Consider the following 20,762-nt stretch of genomic DNA (forward strand, 5'->3'; position numbering starts at 1 on the left):
AAAAATAGAGCGAGAGCATCTAATATGTAAAAAAAAGTCCTTCTGAATGCGAGCGACGGGAAAACATCACTTGGAAGGTGCGATTGCCGGCGACAAGCTTTCACTTCTCATGTGCTTACACACGCGCACGCGCGCAACGCACGCACACACTTATGCTAATGGCAAAGAGCGTCGCGAGGTGCGAAATCTGGTCACAATACGAAATGGCGGCATGCTGTAATGTGCATTGTTGGGTGCTAAAAGCATATTCACGTTTGTACCAGAAGTTTGAAACATGCAAAAAAAAAAATGTGAGTCAATTATTAAAAAAATTAGAAAGAAGAAAAAGTTGCATACCTTGTTTGACCTTTTACCTTGAGTCACATTTACTTTTTATGTTCGTGCATTAATCCGAGTTTCTAAAAGTCATGCACATGACTCATGCTCAAGAAGGTCATATGAATCAGAAAAAAATTGTTCATTAAAATTACTAAACAAATAAACGAAAAGAAAAATTAATTAATTAAAAAAAAGAGAAAAAATGAAAAGGAAATGCAGCCAAAATTAAAAGAAAAAGTTAAACAAATTTGTTAACTGAAATCCCACTTTTTATACCAGATAGTGGAAGAAATATAATAATAATATAATGTTATAATGTTTAAAAAAAAAAAAAAAAATGGAAAACTAACACCAGGAGCTGCTCGGAGGAAAAAATAATATTTTTTTTCTTGCTCAAAAGTTCTCTTTTTTTTTTTTTTTTTTTTTATTTTTTTTTTTTTTTTTTTTTTTTGAAGAGCTCAGAATTGTTCATTCGGTAGTCTTACCGATTCAACGTCTCGTCATCATTGCTCTTTTTTTTTTTTTTTTTTTTTTTTTTTTTTTTTTGTGTGTGTGTGTATGTGTGCGTGCGTTTGCGTGCGTGCGTTTGCGTGCGTGCGTGCGTGCGTGCGTTTGCGTGTGTGCGTTTGCGTGCGTTTGCGTGCGTGCGTGTGCGTGCGTGCAAATACGTATAAATTTATACTCATTCATTCACCTAAAACCTTATAAATATCCCATTACCCTTCGCCTTAACCAGGTACTTCAGAATCTTGCCAGAGTCGTGAGATTTAAATGGTCAGGAGACCAGAGAAAAGGTCAGAAAAAAAAAGAAATAAAGAGAAAAGAAAGGTAAATCAAAGTGACATCCAGCACCGACCAAACACTTCCTGCCTTCCCCATGATTACAAAATCAAAGTCTTACGCCAACCCCGGAAGCCTCTAAATTCCAGCAAATTTAGCGAGATCTCAAGAGCCCAGAGGAAAAACTAAAGAGAGGAAGGAGGGAAGGATCGATAAGGCAGAGTGAGATCAATAGAAGCCAGTACATCCAATCCATCAAAGTGAAGTCCAGCACCAACAAGACCCCTCCTGCGTGGTTACAAAACCGGAGTCTTATGCCAACCCCAGAAACCTCATACTTCTAATAAATTAAGATCTCAAGTGACCAGAGGAAAAACTAAAGAGAGGAAGGAGGGAAGGATAGATAAAGCAAAGTGAGAACCACAGACACCAGCACCAACTGATTCAAGGGGCTGTGGGAGGGAGAGGGTACTTCTGTTGAGTTTCAGTAGATGCTGGTGCGACGGATCTGGCATGCATAAGGACCACCACCAAAGAAAGAAGCCGTCAACCGCGGTCCAGCAAAGCGAGCACCCCCCCCGGAATCCCCAGGCCGCGGCAGCACCAAGGCCACCCCCAAGCCACCCGAGCGGACACCGGTCGGCGAGCCGACCCAGACACCCGGAACACCCCCGCCCCAGCCCCGGCCCACACCCCCGAGCCCAAGGCCGCAGAACGAGGCCCAGCGGGCCCCCACAGCGCCCCACCGGTCCCCAGCCCCCATCCCCCCACGACCCCCCCGCACCCCACCCAAACCCGCCATCCACCACGACCCAGGCCCCACCACCCCCGACCCCCAACCCCCGAACACACCCCGACCCCCAGCACCCAACCCCCCACCCACCCATACCTCCACCCCCCCCCCCAAACAAGCCGCCCCCCCCGACGGCCGCCACCCCCCCCCCGCGAACCCGGCCCCCCGCGAGAACCCCCCACCCCCCCCCGGAAACCGGCACCGGGCAGCAGCGCAGAGAGGGAAGATGTGCCCACCCCACCTCCAGCCGCGCGAGATTTGCACAGCGGCGGGAGGGGGGAAGCAGAGGAGGAAGCACCAGGGGAGAAGGCGGAACACCAGAACACCGAGCCCGGTGGGGAGAGGCCCCGGTCGTCACGCCAGAGTACTAGTGACACCTAACCCTGTTACTGAGTCCGCCAGCTCGCCGACTGGCGAGCTCTACCCTTACACCGTGAATGTGGCCCCACCCAGTGTATATACAAGTGTGTGCGTGTGGTGCATTAAAATTGGGAGCAGGTGAGTCGGAGCAGAGGGAAAAAATTTCCCCTACTCCGACACACCCGTATCCCCCCCAAAAAAATGAATATGTATATGTGTGGTGCATTAAAAAAGGGACTGGAGGGACAAAGTGGTGGGGCAGGGACACAAATGGGGGGGACCACAGCGCTGCCAGGCACTGCAGTCCATCCCCTCTGATGGCTCCCCGCCCCAACTCACCCCTCCCCTTGGACGTGAGGTGCATTAAAATTGGAGGGGAGTTGAAGGGTGAAGACGGTGTTTCCACCCTTCCCCACCCCACCAAGAAATGTGTTGTGTGCCCTATGTGTATATTTACAAAGTGTATAGTGCAAGCTAGTGAAGTGAGTAAGAGGAGCGACCAGCGGGGCCTCACCCAACCCGGCGGGTGTAGGTGGCACGCCCGCCCCCCAGCACCCCCACCCCCACCCGCCCCCCACCTCATCCACCCGGCACCACAATGGGCGGACAGCCAGCGCAGCAGGGCTACCGGACAGCCCACCGGCCACCGGAGCCCGCCCGGGGCGCCAGGAGTTATACCGGAGTGGGGCAGGCCCCAAACCCTCGCCCGGCCCCCGGAGCCCGACGCCCGGGCCGGGGAGGGAGCCCCAGGCCCAGGGAGAGGGAGGGGGAGGGGCCGCAGGGCAGACAGGGAAGGGGGGGGGGGGGGGGGGGGCGGGGGAAGCGGGGAGAAGACGACAAGAAGGCGAAAGGGCGGCTGCAGGGCAGGAGGCGGGGGGGGAGAGGAGGAGGGAGGGCGACAAGGGAAAAGGGACCGGGAGGCAGAGGAGGATGGGCGGGAGGAGGCGAGGAGGGAGAGGCGACGGGGGGGAGGAAGGGGGAGGGGAGAGGGAACCACGGGGCACACCGGAGGCCCACCCACCCCGAGCCGCGCCGCCGGGCACGGAGCAGCGGACCGCGCCGGGACGGCACCGCCCCGGGCACCAGGGGAAGCACCCCAACACCGCACCCCACAGGGGGCCCAGGGAGCGGCCAAGACGCAACCGCCACCGAGCAGACAACGGGGGGGGGGGGGGCAGAACCACCCCCGCCCGACCACAGGGGACGGCGTCAAGAAAATTGACTAATTAGCATGCAGTAACACCAAGTGTTGATGCTTAGTGCCCACTAGAAATAGATCTTAAGGAGTTATTGAGTATAGTGTCGTATAGTGTGGTATGCTCGAGCCCACTAGCAGCAACTAGGTTCCTGACTATATAAAAATAAAAACAATCAGATACAAAATACCAAATACAGGAGCAGCGAAAACAGAAGTTGTAACGATGTGGTGGCTCTCGTTAACAGGCAGAATCTTGGCAGGATTAAGTTGCCAAATTGAGATTAAAATATTCTATGTACATAGACCATATTTGTTTAAATCTTGATACTTGATTTTTATTTAAGGCAGAGATTTTTTCCATTGAGATATAATTTATTAGTAAGTTTAACCAGTGGTCGATATTTAGAGATTGTTTATTTTTCCAATTGACAAGGATTATTTTTTTAGCAATAGTAAGGGCTATAAATATAGATTGAGATTGTTTACATGGTAGCTCAGTTATTGTTAAGTCACCTAGTAAACACAATCTTGGAGATAAAGGAAGCCTACAGTTTAATATATCAGCGAGCTTTCCCAAGATTTTAGTCCAGAAATGCAGCACTGGAGTACATGACCATAAAGCATGAAGATAAGTATCGGCAGTGTTTTGTGAGCACTGGAGACAAATGTCGGAGTCAGAGAGTCCCATTTTTTTCATCATATATTGTGTAATATATGTTCTATGAAGTATCTTATATTGGATAAGTTGCAAATTTGTCTGTTTGGTCATTTTAAATACATTTTCACAGATTTGGGTCCAAAAGTCTGGTTCCGGAACTATAGACAAGTCTTTTTCCCATTTTAAAGTCGGTAAGTACGTTTTATTTGTGTATAAAAATAACTTATATATTTTTGACATTTTCTTTATTGTTGTTGGAGAAAGCTTTATAATATCTTTAGCTAAGACAGGCAGTTGGAGCGTATCCTGAAGTGTTGGGATTTGTTTCTTAACCATATTTTTAACTTGCAGATAATGTAAGAAATTTCCCTTTTTTATTTCATATTTCTGGACCAAGTTTGTATACGATATAAACTTATTATCTGAGAAAAGATGATGAAGGTGTGTAATTCCTTTCTGCTCCCATAGGCTTAAATGGAACGACTGATTATTAAGTTGAAAGTCGGGGTTATGCCAAATGGGAGAGAGCCCACAGGGCGCCAATTGGGAGTTTGTAATATCTAATGCCTTCCACCAGGCAGTCAGGGTGGCGGCTATCATTGGGTTTTTAAAACAATTATGTCGTCTTATTGATTTTGTAATAAAGAGTAAATCTGACAGTCTAAGATTATTACAATCCTTCTGCTCCAATTCCAACCAACAGTTAGTATCTCTGTTGGGTTGTGTCCATAGCACAAGATATTGTAGTTGATTAGCTAAATAATAGTACATAAAGTTTGGTGCCTCTAAACCTCCTTTAGATTTACTTTCCTGAAGAGTAGATAGACTAATTTTGGCTTTTTTTTTATTCCAATAGAATTTTATGATAGCAGAGTCCAGCGATTGGAACCAGTTAGACGTAGGTTTAAATGGAATCATTGAAAATAAATAATTAATCTTTGGTAAAACTTTCATTTTTATAGTAGCTATCCGTCCTATTAAAGAGATCGGAAGATTATTCCAGCGCTCCAGGTCACTACGGATACTATCCAATAATGGTGAAAAATTTAAAGAAGTTAATTCAGTTAACTTAGGTGAAATTTTAACACCTAAGTATTTTAAATTACCTGTAGGAAAGGAGTAGTGTGGATCCTGACTTGTAGGATTCCATGAATTTTCTGTAATAGGTAATAATGTTGATTTTGTCCAGTTAATAGAGTAATCTGATAAGTGAGAGAATTTAGTTATTAATTTAAATGCTTCCCCTAGCGAGATAGCAGGTTCTTCTAAATAGAGTAATATATCATCGGCATATAGATTAATTTTATGTTCTATTGTCCCGGAGTGGATTCCTTGGATCCGTCTATCCTGACGTATAGCTAATGCAAGCGGCTCAATAAATATAGCAAATAATAAAGGAGAAATTGGGCACCCTTGTCTTGTTCCCCTTTGTAAAGTAAAACTCTGTGATGTAATCCCATTAGTAGTAACTGTAGCTTTAGGAGAATCATATAATATTGAGACCCATTGAATGAATGACTCCCCGAAGCCGAATTTATTTAAGACAGCAAAGAGGAAGGACCAGTTAACTTTATCGAATGCTTTTTCTGCGTCCAGCGAAATAACAACTGCCTTTTTATCATACTGCTGTGACATACTAATCAAGTTAAAGAGTCTCCTAATATTATTAGTAGAATGACGACCTTTAATAAAACCTGTTTGATCACTATGAATAATTGTCGAGATTACCGTCTCTAATCGAGATGCCAAGGCCTTAGCGATAATTTTAATATCGGTATTAATTAGTGATATCGGTCGGTAACTTGACGGGAGGGTAGGGTCTTTTTCTGGCTTTAATAAAAGTTTAATTGCTGCTATATTCATATCTTGACGTATATCACCTTTACTTTTAATTTCAGTTACTACTCTTAGAAATAATGGAGCAAACATTAACCAGAAATGTTTAAAAAATATAGCCGGAAAGCCGTCTGGACCAGGTGCTCTGCCATTAGGCATACTGTTTAAAGCACGATACAACTCATCTATAGTAAGCGGGGTATCGAGAATATCTTTATGTTCAATAGATAACTGAGGTATATTTAAGCTGTTTAGGAATTCCTCAATATATTCAGGGTTAGGTCTATTAATTTCTGTGTATAGATTTCGATAATAGTTATAAAAAATATGGTTAATTTCTTCTGGTGATTGTGTGCATTCACCATTTATATCTTTAATAGCCGTTATAAGAGATTTTTCCCGATTCCGTTGAAGTTGATTTGCCAGGAATTTACCTGATTTATTATTATGTTCAAAATTATTATATCTCAACTGTTGTATTATAAACTCTGTCTTTTTAGATAACATGTTATCTAACTGTATTTTTATATTCTGTAGTTCTATCCATATTTGATTATTTGGGTTTAATACATATTCATCCGTTAGTTGTTTAATTTTATCTTCCAGGTATTTTTCTAATTTTTGATCCTGTTTCTTTTTATAAGTTGAATATGATATAATTTTCCCTCTAATTACCGCTTTCCCTGCTTCCCAGAGAAGAGATGGAGATATATTTGGAGAGTCATTTATTTCCAAAAAATCTGCCCACTCCCTTCTAATAATTTTATCAAACTCTACGTCTTTCAGTAATGAGATGTTAAAACGCCATATCGGGGGAGGTTTAAAGGTAGAGTCAATTTGTAGAGTGAGGGAGACTGGTGCATGATCACTTATAATTATAGAATGTATTTTTATAGCAGTTTTATCAACAATAGAATTATTTGTAAGGAAAAAATCAATTCTTGAGAATGATCGGTGCACAGCAGAGAAGAAAGTAAATTCCTTCTTAGTTGGGTTTTGAAGTCTCCAGCCATCGCTGAGGCCAAAATCCTCCATATATTCATCTATTACTTTAGCGGATCGTAATCGCCTTGTATATATCGTATTATTAGAACGATCTATTAACGGGTTCAAGACCGTGTTAAAATCACCTCCAATAATAATAGTAGAATTTGTTGCTAAATCGAGTAACCGAGAGAAAAATTCATGGAAAAAATCAGGGTCATCATTATTTGGGGCATATAAATTACCAATTGTATATACTTTATTAAATATAGTTACCTGGATAATAATATATCGGCCCTCTAAATCTGTTACTATATTATTTAGAGTAAAGAATAAATTCTTATGTATAAGTATAGAGACACCTCTTTGTCTACTATTATAGGAGGCAGAGTAAACTTGACTAAAATTTTTATCTATAAATAATTTTTCTTCTGATTTTTGATTCTTGCTCAAAAGTTCTGTCATTTTTCAAATTCATAAAACAGCCACTAAGTCATGCAACGGCACACTGCTAAAAAGACGCACACTGACGCGCACGCACACACGCACGCGAAGACCATTAGCGTCTCTGCAGAGGTAATTACCGTTAGCACCCAAGGGTGTAACCTTCCTTCATCCCTGAATGCTTCACACCAGTTTGCCCCCAAATTAACGCGTGCGAGCTCGCCCATTAGACATAAATAACTAACTTTTGTTCCAAAATAAAAATAAGCACTTTCTATAAACTTGAACTTTAAAATCCCCAAAGAACACACAAGCTGTCTCGGACCTGCTGCAAAATTCTGATCACTGTAAAACATACAAGATATCAACACTAACTTTTTTTTTAATTTTTATATTGAATAGCATCAACGTTATTGCTAAAACGAGACGAAGTGCATTTTCTGGAGAAATTGCGTGGGAATGCTGAAAGCTGAATGCTTTTGAAGTAAATTGAAAGATAAATTATGTGAACATTACAAAAGTTTGAATTAAACGATAACTGAATAAAAAGAAAACTTGAACTGCAAACTGTCTAAGGTGGGATTTAATCATTTCAGTGAAATTATAATCCATTTCCCGATCTGATAGTCAGTCGGTATCAAACCATCCAATGTACTAAAATGCGGGAATTCAACCCCGTACTGAAGGCCAACATAAATTTCATCATTTCAGTGAAATTATAATGCATTTCCTGATATGAGAGGCAGTTGGTATACTTTTATATCACTAAGCATAATTGACATGGATATATTTGCAATGTACAGTCGGTGGTGGGATTCAAACACAGAACCTCCTGGTTACTGGGCAACGCACTTAACCATGTATGGAAGTGGGCGTGAACATTTCAATGTCAGTCCCATTGACTGTGAATGGAGAAAAGTTGATATTTAACGTTAAATTGTGCAACTACTGTAAGTAATGTGGAATCAGACGATATATATATTTACTCCGGAAGGTGTGAATTTTTTAAGCAAGTTGATATTTGTACAGCGTAAATCAAGATTATGTGGTAGTTGTTTCCCGGCAAAAAAAAGTGAGGAGACTAAAAATCCGAATAACATATATCGGAATGCTTTCAGCATTCCCACAAATATTGACATGTTGTTCTGACTTGACGATTTTTGGTGATTTTTGTCACATTTACTTAATGAGAGGCTTTAAAATGGCACCAAAGTGGCCCTCATAGGTCTTAAAAAGTGATAAGGAAGTACGGTGAAGTCAGTTGAAGAGTTTTATTTAGACAAAAGTAGTGCTTTGCACCATTGCATAATGTTAAGCGCACTCCTGGTGGTGACAGTTGATGAATGAGAGGCCTTAAATGTGACGCCCTAAAAGGTCTTTAAAGGTGGTAAACAGCGAGCCTGCAGTTGAAGTCAATCACTCGTCGGCCAATCGCAGGTGCACGTTCCCCCCGTGGGGGGTCTCGCCTTGCAAAGCGTCAAGAGTCGTCCTTGTCACGCGTCGTCCTCGTCTTCTCACGTTTCCGCTGTTGTGACGTGTCCGCTCTGCAGCCTTTTAGGACGTGTCAACGTGTCGCCGCGTCAAAGTGTCATCTCCGCCGCTCGGACGCTCCTTTGACGTCCCCTGGCGCCGGCGCCGGCGACACTTGACGGAATGAAAGGTGGCAGCGTTCTGAGCGTGTGTGTGTGTGTTGGTGGACAGTGCGAAGTATATCAGCACGGTGCGGCGGCTTGAGCGCAGCAGGGGCGTCTTCAAAGTCAGATGTGGGGGTGGTTGCGTAACCTTCGTGTTCTTGTTCCCATTGGTTAGTTATGATTTCAAATCAGGGTTTTAAACTAGGTTTCGAGTTCAAAATCGGGGGTGTTAACTTGTTTTAGGGTTTCCAAGTAGGGCTTCAAAGTTGAACTAGGTCAAACGTGCCGGGATTGGTTTTTATTTTTGTCCTGTAGGGGGCACTATGCCGCCATGTCATTATGACAACTTCATAATATCACATTTTTCGCCGGGGGCCCGAAGAGTGTGCAAAGTTTGGTGATTTTCGTGAATGTTTAGGTCCCCAAAAATGCGATCGTTTGCAGAGAAGACGAAGAAGAAGACAACAAAGAAGAAGAAGAAGAAGTAGAAGAAGACGATGAAGAAGAAGAAGATGAAGAAGAAGAAGAAGACAATGAAGAAGAAGAAGACGAACGAAGATGAAGAAGAAGAAGACAAAGAAGATGAAGAAGAAGAAGAAGACATTAAAGAAGAAGAAGACGGCGAACAAGATGAAGTAGAAGAAGACGATGAAGAAGATGAAGAAGAAGAAGAAGAAGAAGAAGAAGATGACAAAAAAGTAGACGACGACAAAAAAGACGACAAAGAAGAAGATGACGACAAAGAAGAAGAAGAATTCAAACAACAATCGGGACCTCGCAGCGATCGCTACTCGGGCCGTAATTAGGGAAGTGTCTGTCAGTTAATTTGATAGTTCGTAAGTAGTTTAGTCAATGACTTATTTAGTTTGGCATTCAGGCACTTGGTTTAATAAAAAAAAGTGCAGTGAAGGGGCAGCATTGCTCCCACGTTGTCTTGGGCACTACTGCCCCTCACAGGACTGGAGTGGAACAGCAACACATTTTTTTTTATTTTTTAAGGAAACGAATCAGACAGACAAGATTTATTTGGACTTGGCGCAGATCTACACTCAACTCCACTGTTGTCCGGAACCTTTTTTTTTTTTTTTTTTTTTTCAAGTTTTGGTTGTCCGAATGGCATTGAGACGAAATCCAGACTGTCACAGCAATCAGGGCTCTTAATTTACAAGGTTGATTTTGGGCACGTGCAAGCGCAAAGCAACAAACGTTAAATGTCAGCCAGTCGGTATAAAAAGAAGTTTCTTCAGCTCGGCTGCGTTTGCGCGTTCGCTCCATCCATCACCGCGCGTCAATTCACAGCTTGCTCGCCTCGAAATTAACCAGCTTTAAAAACAAGCTTGACTTTTGATTTCCTGCCCCGCCGCCGCTTCGTGTACGTGTCTGGGAATTGTCCTCGCGTCTTCCATACGTCTCACGTTTGGCCTGGAAGTCGTATTCCTCGTGGACGCTACCTGCTGGTAATTGGATGTTGCTGCTTTTTCCGCGCGTGTGTGTTAGGTTGGGGCGTGATTGATCGATGAGGCGTCCCTTGTCCATTTATTTCCCGCCTATTCGGAGCTGGTTAAATTTTTGGAAAAATGAGCGCATGCTGGGGGGAAAAAAGAGAGATGGCGGCAGATTACACCGAGGTGCGCTCGTACATCTCAAAACGAACGAAGCCGCTGTGAATCGTCCGTGAACATTAAGTTATCTAAGTGAAAATCAATAGTGTGTGTGCGTGTGTGCGTGTGTGGTCAGTGCACAAGGACAGTGGCCAGTAGAGGACAAGCAACGTGCTAGTACTAGTCGGGTACCACTAGGAGAGTGGAACGTCTATTTTTTGTACTTTAAATTTCTTAAACATAATTAAACTTACAAGTATAATTGCTGCCACTGTGTTATATCTTTATCCTCTGCCAAGAATGATTAATATCAGTGCATATTACTGAGGAGTCTTCTTACTCAAATCAAATCAAACTTTATTGATTTAGCACGATCGTACCCGCAGACACACATGTAAGCCACAACTTGGCGGGGCACAGAAGAACCCTGTGAGGAAAAGCACCCAGGAGGAGCTCATCCACACTGAGAGGGATGACGGCCAACCACCAGAGACAAACATGAGAAAATAAAACAGAATGAAAGGCAAAAACAAAGCTAAAAGACAATGTAATTAAAAATAGATAAACAAATAAAAGGGGTAAAAAAAAAAATCAATAAATCAATAAATGAAGAGATCAATAAATGTCAAACTAAAAAGGTGAGTCATAAGCCTCACTACAGGTGAGGACCATTAATGCATATCTGTATCATACTGCCCCCAGGTGGCCAAGACGTGCACACCACAAGGAGCAGTAAATGTCCTTTGAGTTGAAGTGGAAAAAATGTGGCGACAATGCGTTCATTCTTTACAGTCTATTTAATTACATTACTGTAATATTATATAGTGCCTTATCTTATTTCATCATTCGGATAATTTTGCCGAAAACACCTAAAAAAAAAAAGAAGGAGCACCCAAAGTAAATTTGAAGCTGTTCTTGAACCATTTGGGGGCATCAGCATAGTTTTTTTTTAATTTTTTTAAGATAACACTATGAGTTGTTTTTTTTTTTTTGCCACCAGTGGAACGGGGGTTTAAAAAATGTCGGCTTATTTTGGGAGTCTGGAACGGATTGATGCTATTTCCACTCCTTTCAATGGGGAAAGATGATTTGAGATTTGATTTACGTCAGTCGTATAATTGAACAAATGTTTACCCAATCCATCCAAGAAAAGTCCACTAGCTTCATGCTAGCTTCTAAAGTATAAAGTGTTTCTTTCTTTTTAAGATAACTCCATGAATTTGGAACGTCCGCACGATAAGGGGTTTAAAAAAAAAAAAAAAAAAAAATGTCGGGTTATTTTGGGAGTCTGGAACGGATTGATGGTATTTACACTCATTTCAATGGGGGAAGATGATTTGAGATTTGTTTTACGTTACGTCAGTCGTATAATTGAACAAATGTTTGCCCAAACCATCTAAGAAAAGTCCACTAGCTTCATGCTAGCTTATAAAGTGAAATGGCAGAGACAAGCTAACGAGAATTAACACAACCGCTACGGTAATTGTTTATCTTTAAACAACTTTCTACTCCAACATAAACGAACGCAGTCGAATGTTTTTGTGAGCCTTCAAAGTTGCGCCCGTCCCGAAAACGTTGGCCACATTTTGAACGACGCGACTTGCGAGTATTTCAAGCCGTAACGTGAACACTTTTCTCACCTTGACGGAGCGCTTGTAATCCCGGTACGAGCCCTCAGGAAAGTGATCCTTTTCTATCTACACAATGAAAATCATCCCCACTCATTTGCATATTATTATCATACGCGCGCAAGTTAAGTCCCCGGCGCACATCATTCCGGCTCGGCGGCCGCCGGAGAAATCGTTTTCAGCGTTAACACGCCCCAGCAGCTCCCTCACTTGTCAGCGCTTTGTAGGATCATCCCGTCACGTCGGCAATTATCCCCACCCGAGAGCCAAGCGCAAGCGCAACCATCCGGTCTGGGTCGGGTCGGATCGGCGAGCCTCGCCGAAGACGCTGGCGGTGGCACGCGTCCTTGGGTCCCCCGAAAGGCGCTAAAAAAATCCAACTTCTTGAAATGACTAAACGGACATTTTCACGGCTTGTGTTCTACCAATTCAGCATACTTAATTCTGCCTCAAAAGCCACTTTCACTTGACAACGGGAAATTTGGTCGATGTGTCTGTCATGAGTAGACCCACAAAAAAATTGATGAGACTTGCCTGCAAAAACACAGGAAGGCCGCCATTTTGTTTTGAAGCTTTAGTGGATAGTCTAGCCAATTCAAAAACAAAACTTCTTTTAGTCTGATTGGTATCAAATTAAAAGCACTTTCAAGTGAAATTTGGTTGGATGTCTTTCATGAGCAGATCAGGGTTATTATAGTTTTGGAATTTTTTAGTTTTGATTTCATTTTGGGTATTGTTTTTTAAAGTTTTAATTAGTTTTCAGCAGCGTGACATTTAGTAATGCATGACCCACAAAAAAAAAAAAAAAAAAAAAAAAAAAAAAAAAAAAAAAGTCTTAATTGTCTGAACAAACACAGGAGATGAGCAATTTTGGTTAGAAGGACACATTTTAACTTTATTTTTGACCCATTCGAAGACAAACTCTTTCTTGGGATTTTTTCAGATCGTTACCTCATTTGAAACACATATACTAGTTAATTTTAAACGTGACCTAACAGAGAATAGTGCATGGTAGTAAATAAAAAAAAAAATTAAAAATCATTTGCTCCCAAAAACTTATAAATACGTTCTATTTTAGATTCTACCAGTGTCCCAAAGACATATTTATACTTTTTTTTTTTTTTTTTTTTTTTAATGCTAGAGCATACTGAATTAAGGCAATGGTAGTTGTTGCAAAAACAGCCAGCGGGTGGCAGCAGAGTATAAGAGATCAACCAGGGCCATGCTGCAACAAGCTGTTTTCCCTACAGTTTGAACCAGATTTGTGAATAATGATGAAACTTAGCTATATTCGAATGCTAATTGCTGAAAAATGGAAACAGATACAAATATATATATATTTTCTCAAATCTAATCTTTCTTTTGGTGGGTTCCAAGTTTTTATAGCAATATTACACAATATTCTGTGGGCCTTGCAAAATCAGTGCCAGTGAATGTGTTCAAGGTGTAGTGAAGGCTCTTCTGCTCTTTTCGAAGTCAGTCAAAAGGTTGTGAGGCCACGGTGTACCTCGCCTGTAGTAAACGCGGAGGCGAAGCGTGTACTTAAAGGTAGAATACAAATGTTGTTCCTGTCCTCGCCTGCTTTCAGGAAGACATAGTGACGATTGCTCTGGCCACTCGCAGCCTTGTAATGTTCTCCCGTTGGATGGCGAGGGGAAAAGGGAAGCACGGGAATTTCTCCATTGCTGAGGCAGTCAGGCAGAGCGGAAGAATAAATCAGATGCTCTCTGGTGAACGAGCCCCCCCCAATCTTGGGAATAGCCGACGCGGATCCAGTGAGGAATCGGTGAGGAGGAGGCCGAATAACGTTGCGCTCATTTCATGCCACGCAAACTCGCCCCTCCAATGACCAGACGCGGTCAAAGTGGTCATTATGCGGGGAAGCGGAGGTACGACAAGGGCGGGTTGCGGGTGCGGGTGGGGGAGGGAGGCGGTAGCGGACCGGCGACAAAACGACCGCATTTCCACATTCAGCGGCTGGGATGAAAACCGTCATGTGCTCTTGTTGTGCGCACGGAATCAAAAAGCAAAATCTGTTGCTTCTCCCAAATTTCTCAACTTTTGTGGATACGTTTGTAAGATTCTGACTTCATGATTGCACACAGTTGTACCTCACTATATTTTGAATATGATATTTACACCGCATCCGTGTCAATTGGACTCCTGCAACCTGATGATGCAACAGCAAGTTGCATTTTCAAAGGCTTTAGCGTTAGAGTAGCGTCGACAGACATTAGCTTAGTCGGAACCATTTAAGCAACTCTTACAAAAAGGGAAATCATTGAAGTAATAACGATGCGCTTGTCAGACAAAACGCAGCAAAAACAGCGATGGCTGAACAAAACGGGATTTATTTGCATTTGGAAATAAATAAATAAACAAATAAACCAACATTAATCATAAAATTAAAAAAAATCTATTATAAAATAAAGGCTGACTGGTTAGCACATCCGCCTCTCAGTACTGAGGACTCGGGTTCGAGTCCAGGCTCCGGCATTCCTGGGTGGACTTTGCATGTTCTCCCCGTGCCCGCGTGGGTCTTCTGCGGGTACTCCGGTCTCCTGCCACATTCCAAAGACATGCATGGCAAGTTCATTGGGCACTCGTTAATTGTCCCGTCGGTGTGCTTGTGAGTGTGGATGGCTGTTCGTCTCTGTGTGCCCTGTGATTGGCTGGCAACCGGTTCAGGGTGTACCCCACCCACTGCCCAAAGCCAGCTGAGATAAGCTCCAGCAACCCCCGCGACCCTTGTGAGGAAGAAGCGGTCAAGAAAATGGATGGATGAATATTATAAAACAATATTTGGTGCTGGATATCACTTTGATTGATCTTGCTTTCCTTTGATCTTTCCTCTGGTCTCCTGACCTTGTTGAACTTCATGACTCTGGCGAGACTGAAGTATCCGGTTAAGGTGAAGGGCCATGGGATTTTTATTAGGTTTCAATGAGCGCAAATTCACACGAATTCACACGCATAAACGAGCTTCGAGAAAAGTGGCTGGCCAAGAAATAGTTGCTGTGTTTGCGTCACGTGTGACTTTGTTTCTCCAATGACATTTTTGCAGTTGTGCAATGTTGACCTCGTACACAGAATTGACAACTTCTCGCCACACTTTCCAAAAAGGTCAACATCAGTCTTCATTGTACGCCGCATGTGGTTTGTTGCCGTTTTTGTCAGCCTTCGCTGCCTTGTTGACTTGATTGGAGCCAATGAGTGACTTGTTCCCCAAAGAAGGATGAAAGGTACAGCTGGCCCACAGGACGCTTTTAGTAATGCTCCCGATGATGTCTGCGACCGCTGACGCTTACCAGACCGACACACACGATCCATTTTTATTGTATTTGGGTCTGTAGCCGCACACACACCGACTTGAAAACCAAAATCCATATTATCGAGCGGCCGGTGTCACCACAATTATTCTTTTGAAACAGCCATTGAAAACAAATTACATCTGCACTGCTTTTTTTTTTTTTTTGCTCCGCCGGGTGAGCAACGCTCAGCTGGCCGCTCCTTTTGCAGCGTTCGCGACCGGCCGCTAACGACCGCTCGGTCCGCTTGGGTGTCATCGCATGAAGTCGTGCGGTTCTGGAGGAAGAAACAAAAGAGGAAGGAAGGAGTCAATCTTTCTGTAATACGGAATTGTAAATTAATACACTTTTGGCCATGGGGCAATTCAAAATCATTTCCATATCAAACCTTTGATTTGCTGTAAAAAAAAAACAAACAAAAAAACATGCGTGCAAAATTTCACCCCAAAAAATCTGCGATAGCGAGGCCGCAAATAGTGAACCGAGTAAAGTCTAGTTACAACACTAGTTTGTACCCTAACAAAAAATTGGCAATCAGTTCCAAAAAACTTTTAAAATAGATGGAATGATTGTAACTGTTTCTAATGCAATATTTTGGATGGATGGATGGATGGATGGATGGATGGGTGGGTGGATGGAGGGAGGGAGGGAGGGAGGGACGGACGAACAGACAGATGAATGGATGGGTAGACGGACAGACAGAGGGATGGATGATTGGAGGGATGGATGGATGGATGGATGGATGGGTAGATGGACAGAGAGACGGATGCATGGATGGACAGATGGATGGATGGACCGACGGATGGATGGACAGACGGGTGGACGGATGGATGGATGGATGGATGGATTGATGGATGGATGGATGGATGGATGGATGGGTAGATGGACAGAGAGACGGATGCATGGATGGACAGACGGATGGATGGACCGACGGATGGATGGACAGATGGATGGATGGATGGATGGATGGGTGGACAGACGGGTGGACGGATGGATGGATGGATGGATGGATGGATGGGTAGATGGACAGAGAGACGGATGCATGGATGGACAGACGGATGGATGGACCGACGGATGGATGGACAGACGGGTGGACGGATGGATGGATGGATGGATGGATGGATGGATGGATGGATGGATGGATGGGTAGATGGACAGAGAGACGGATGGATGGACCGACGGATGGATGGACAGATGGATGGATGGATGGGTGGACAGACGGGTGGACGGATGGATGGATGGATGGATGGATGGATGGATGGATGGATGGATGGATGGATGGGTAGATGGACAGAGAGACGGATGCATGGATGGACAGATGGACAGATGGATGGATGGGCGGATGGATGGACAGATGGATGGGCGGATGGATGGATGGATGGATGGACAGACGGGTGGACGGACGGATGGATGGATGGATGGATGGACAGATGGATAGATGGAAGGATGGACGGACGGATGGATGGACGGATGGAGTCCAAATGACTAATAATTTCATGTTTTACAGATATGCAAAGTGTTTAAATAGTATTTGACATATTAAGAGCTGAAAGATTTATTGTCATGGCACCGTACATATTTGAATCATCATCATAAACATGTTGATCGGTGCCAATCAAATAAAGCTTCTTGTTGCGTGTGTAGATTCCTAGCGCACACGTTGAGTGGGGTTGGGGGGGTGAGGTGGGGGTTGGATGATTCACGGTGTGGCCGCTTAAGTGCTGGTGTTGTTATTGATTACGGCGTGAAGCCGAGGGCAGCCCGATGACTGCGCCGCCGCCGCCGCCGTAACCTCGTTAGCGCGTCTAATGCCATTAGCGCAGCGCGCCGGCCAATGGCGGACCCCCGCCGGCAACACGTGACCACAAGAACAAATATCCTGCCGGCCCGCTCGCTAATGAATCTCGGCTTTGGGAGGGCGCTGTCGGCTGCGCGACCGCACAAGCGGCCTCGGCCCAAAACAAAAAAAACACAAACAAAAAGTGTCCAAACGGCAAAGAAAAGCAATAAGCTGCTTGACGTCGGCGCTCTGGCCAAAGCCTGCAGCTGCCTCATATGAAGCATTGATTTTGCTGTCGCGCCGCGCCACCATAACCATTCATTCTACACACACAAACACACGCACACGCACGCCAACACACAGTTGACTTGGCCAGACATTTTTTTAGCAGCATAACAAGCGCGAACAATTCTCACTTTTTCATCACTCCTTCCATTTTTATACAGTTACAGTACGTGCATGAACATTCATCCTGATTTTTGGAAACATTTCGCCATTGTGGGAATGCTTTTCAGCATTCCCACATATGTTATTGTGATTTTTAGTCTCCACAATATTTTGCCGCCCAACAACTCTCACATAATACTTCCAATTTCCACTGTTCAAATTTCAACTAGCTTCAAAAATTCACGCCTCGTCTGATTCCACATTACTTACAGTATTTGCTCAATTTAATGTTAAATATCAACTTTTCTCCATTCATTTTCAATGGGACAGACATTGAACTTTTTCTAACTTTCCACACCCACTTCCATACATATAACTTATCATCATTACCATGCAGGTGTCTTATACTGCTCGGTGGTCCAGTAACCATGACATCATAATGTCATAATTTATCTCTCAATTGACTTCATAAGCATTCCACATGCATTCAAATCTTAGCATTCACCGATTAGCATTCAGCTTTCAGCATTCCCACGCAATTTCTCCAGAAATTGCACTTAGTCTAGTTGATTTAGCGCTTTTGACGTGGATGGTTTTGTTACAAACGTAAGACATGTTTTCGATGTTAATGTTCTCCCTTTTCAGTCTCAATAGACCACAAACAAACCCTAAGAAGCATTTTAGTTCGTAGCGGTGAATGACGGTCGGAGTCCGTCAGCAATTAAGTGTCCGTGCGGAACAAAAAATATTCGTTCCGGGTAACTTCCAGGTGGCGCAAATGTTTTTTGTTTTTTTTTTAATGATTAAAATAGCTTCGACGCGTGCATTTTTGCGTCAGCCAGGTTTTGTGGTAGACCTAACCGACTTTATCCCAAACTACACTTATAGATAACCCCGCTTATTGCATATTTGATTGAACACGAAATTTTGTTGTGTCATTTTTATTTGACGCGTCCATTTTAGGTTCAATTTGATCCTATTCAGTGATCCTTCAAAAACAAAATAATGGTCGTCAGCCAGTTGTCATCCTGCTACAACATTTAAACCACCCAAACGAGACAAGAAGAAGAATTTGACTTTTTATCATTATCTGATGAGGAGCGAAATTTGATGGTGGCCCCAAAAATTGTCCATTTAGAGTTCCCGGGATTTTTATTTATTTTTATTTTTTTTTTCACAAATTCATGTCCAAAAGTGAATGTAATTGATGGCTTGTGTCCTGATCAGGGAGCTCACGCTGCAGAAAAAGTGCAGATTGACTTTGGGCGAAGATCATTTATTTTCGGGTTGCCGCCGCTGGAGCGCGTCGGCGGCGTCGGCGGCATCGTCGGCGGCGTCGGCGGCTCCTTGAAGGAAGCCGCTCGTCAGCGTGAAAAGAACATGACCTTTAAGTTGGAATCAGCATGTTTGCTGGTGCATACGCTGTCTGTCGACGAGAAGGTTCAGCGGGCCGTCAGGAGAGAGAAAGAAAGAAAAGAAGAGAAAGTGTATTTCACTCACGGCCAGCCAGGCTGCGTTTGTTTCAAGCGTTGAACTTTTTAATGCCACGCACGGGAGAAATTACATTTGTACACCCGCCGACGACGTTTTCCCTTTTGGTGTCACGCAAAGCTGAGCTGCGAGAAGTGACAGCTAATGTGCAAATAAACATTTATTAACACTACAGAAGAAAAAAAAAATGGAGGATTACCATCAACCGAGAAATTTCACGTTTTTCACATTTTTTTTCTTTTTAATACCTAGCAACATATGTGCTACATTGCTCTTCCAAAGAAAAGTCTCAAGCAAGGTTATTTTAGTTAACTAAAACTAACAAAAAAATTCAAAAAACAATTTCGTTAACAAAATCAAATAAAAACGACAATGCATTTAAAAAAAAACAAAAAATAAATACGAACTGAAACTTTACGTTTCCAAAACTAACTAAAACTTACTAATTATTGCAAAAATGTCGCTCGTTTTCGTCTTGCGTGAGCCTTTGGGGATGATTTTAAATGTGATTTTAAAGTAGATTTATTTTGATATTAACAGAAGTGATGTCATCTAGCAGCAGCCAATAGAAAAGCACCTTCAGATGAGTCGCTCCCATGGTGATTTATTTTTTATTTTTTTTAAATATTACACACAAGTAATACATGTTTCTTTTAAAAACTAAAACTAATAAAAAGTAATAGAACCACCCTGAAAACTAATGAAAGCTAACTAGTTTTAAGAAACAAAACAAAATAAAAACTAACTAAAATGAAAATTCCAAAACTATAATAACGAGGGATGTAAGGAAAGCCAAACATCACGATACGATGTTATCATGATATGAAGGTCACGATACGAGAATTATCACGATATTGTGCGGAGGTACTAAAAAAAACCCACAATATTGTAAAAAATCTAAAAAATATATATAAAAATATATAAATATATATATTGAGGCACTTATTTGCTAATGCAAGCACACCATCACTAACAAATTACGTTCCCCTTCATTTGACATTAGCCTGGATTTTAAACATTCGAAGGGCCAAAACATGCCTCGTGAAAATTAAACTGCACTAAAAAAAACTAGCCACCAGATGGTGCTAGAATTGCACAAATGGAAATTAATCTGACTTTTTGAATAGATGTGCTACTTTTTTTTTGGAATATCGTGACATGACGACGATATATTGTGGCACTTTTAATATGGCGATATGACGATATTGCCGTTATCGTTACATCCCTAATTATAACCCTGCTCTGCAGAATATGTATATATTTTTTAAATTGAGCCCTCAAAACCTGAGCAACCTCATGTCTATCTCAAGCCACAAAAAGTCTCAAGAAGCCGTGCCTGAAACCATACAGGAAGTCTGTCGTTGATGTTTGAAGCCATTTTAGCTTCTACATAAAGTCCGAGTGAAATGAAGCACACTGCGATCTGAGAGGGTGGAAAAAAAAAACAAAAGCGGCCCTCCAAACGTCACTCGCGCCTGACGGCGGCCTTGTGAAGTGGCGGCGTGTTATCTCGACAGCACGCCGCGTCTCTCCGTAATTGTCGGGGAACATCACGGCGGATT

The 20,762-nt window shown here is 42.9% G+C and overlaps 1 protein-coding gene across 2 annotated transcripts in view; it reads left to right on the plus strand.

Moving 5' to 3' along the window:
- Positions 1 to 4,254: 4,254 nt before the first annotated feature.
- znf507 (zinc finger protein 507) overlaps positions 4,255 to 20,762 on the plus strand; it is a 71,150-nt gene continuing 54,642 nt past the window's right edge. Inside the window, exon 1 of one of the 2 annotated variants that reach the window (XM_077520282.1) lies at positions 4,255 to 4,298. The gene's annotated coding sequence lies outside the window, so the exon portion shown is untranslated. The remainder of the gene's footprint in view (positions 4,299 to 20,762) is intronic. The other variant, XM_077520279.1, reaches the window with a different exon arrangement.

The sequence above is a fragment of the Festucalex cinctus genome, chromosome 4 (assembly GCF_051991245.1).
Source record: "Festucalex cinctus isolate MCC-2025b chromosome 4, RoL_Fcin_1.0, whole genome shotgun sequence".
NCBI classification, from domain to species: domain Eukaryota; kingdom Metazoa; phylum Chordata; class Actinopteri; order Syngnathiformes; family Syngnathidae; genus Festucalex; species Festucalex cinctus.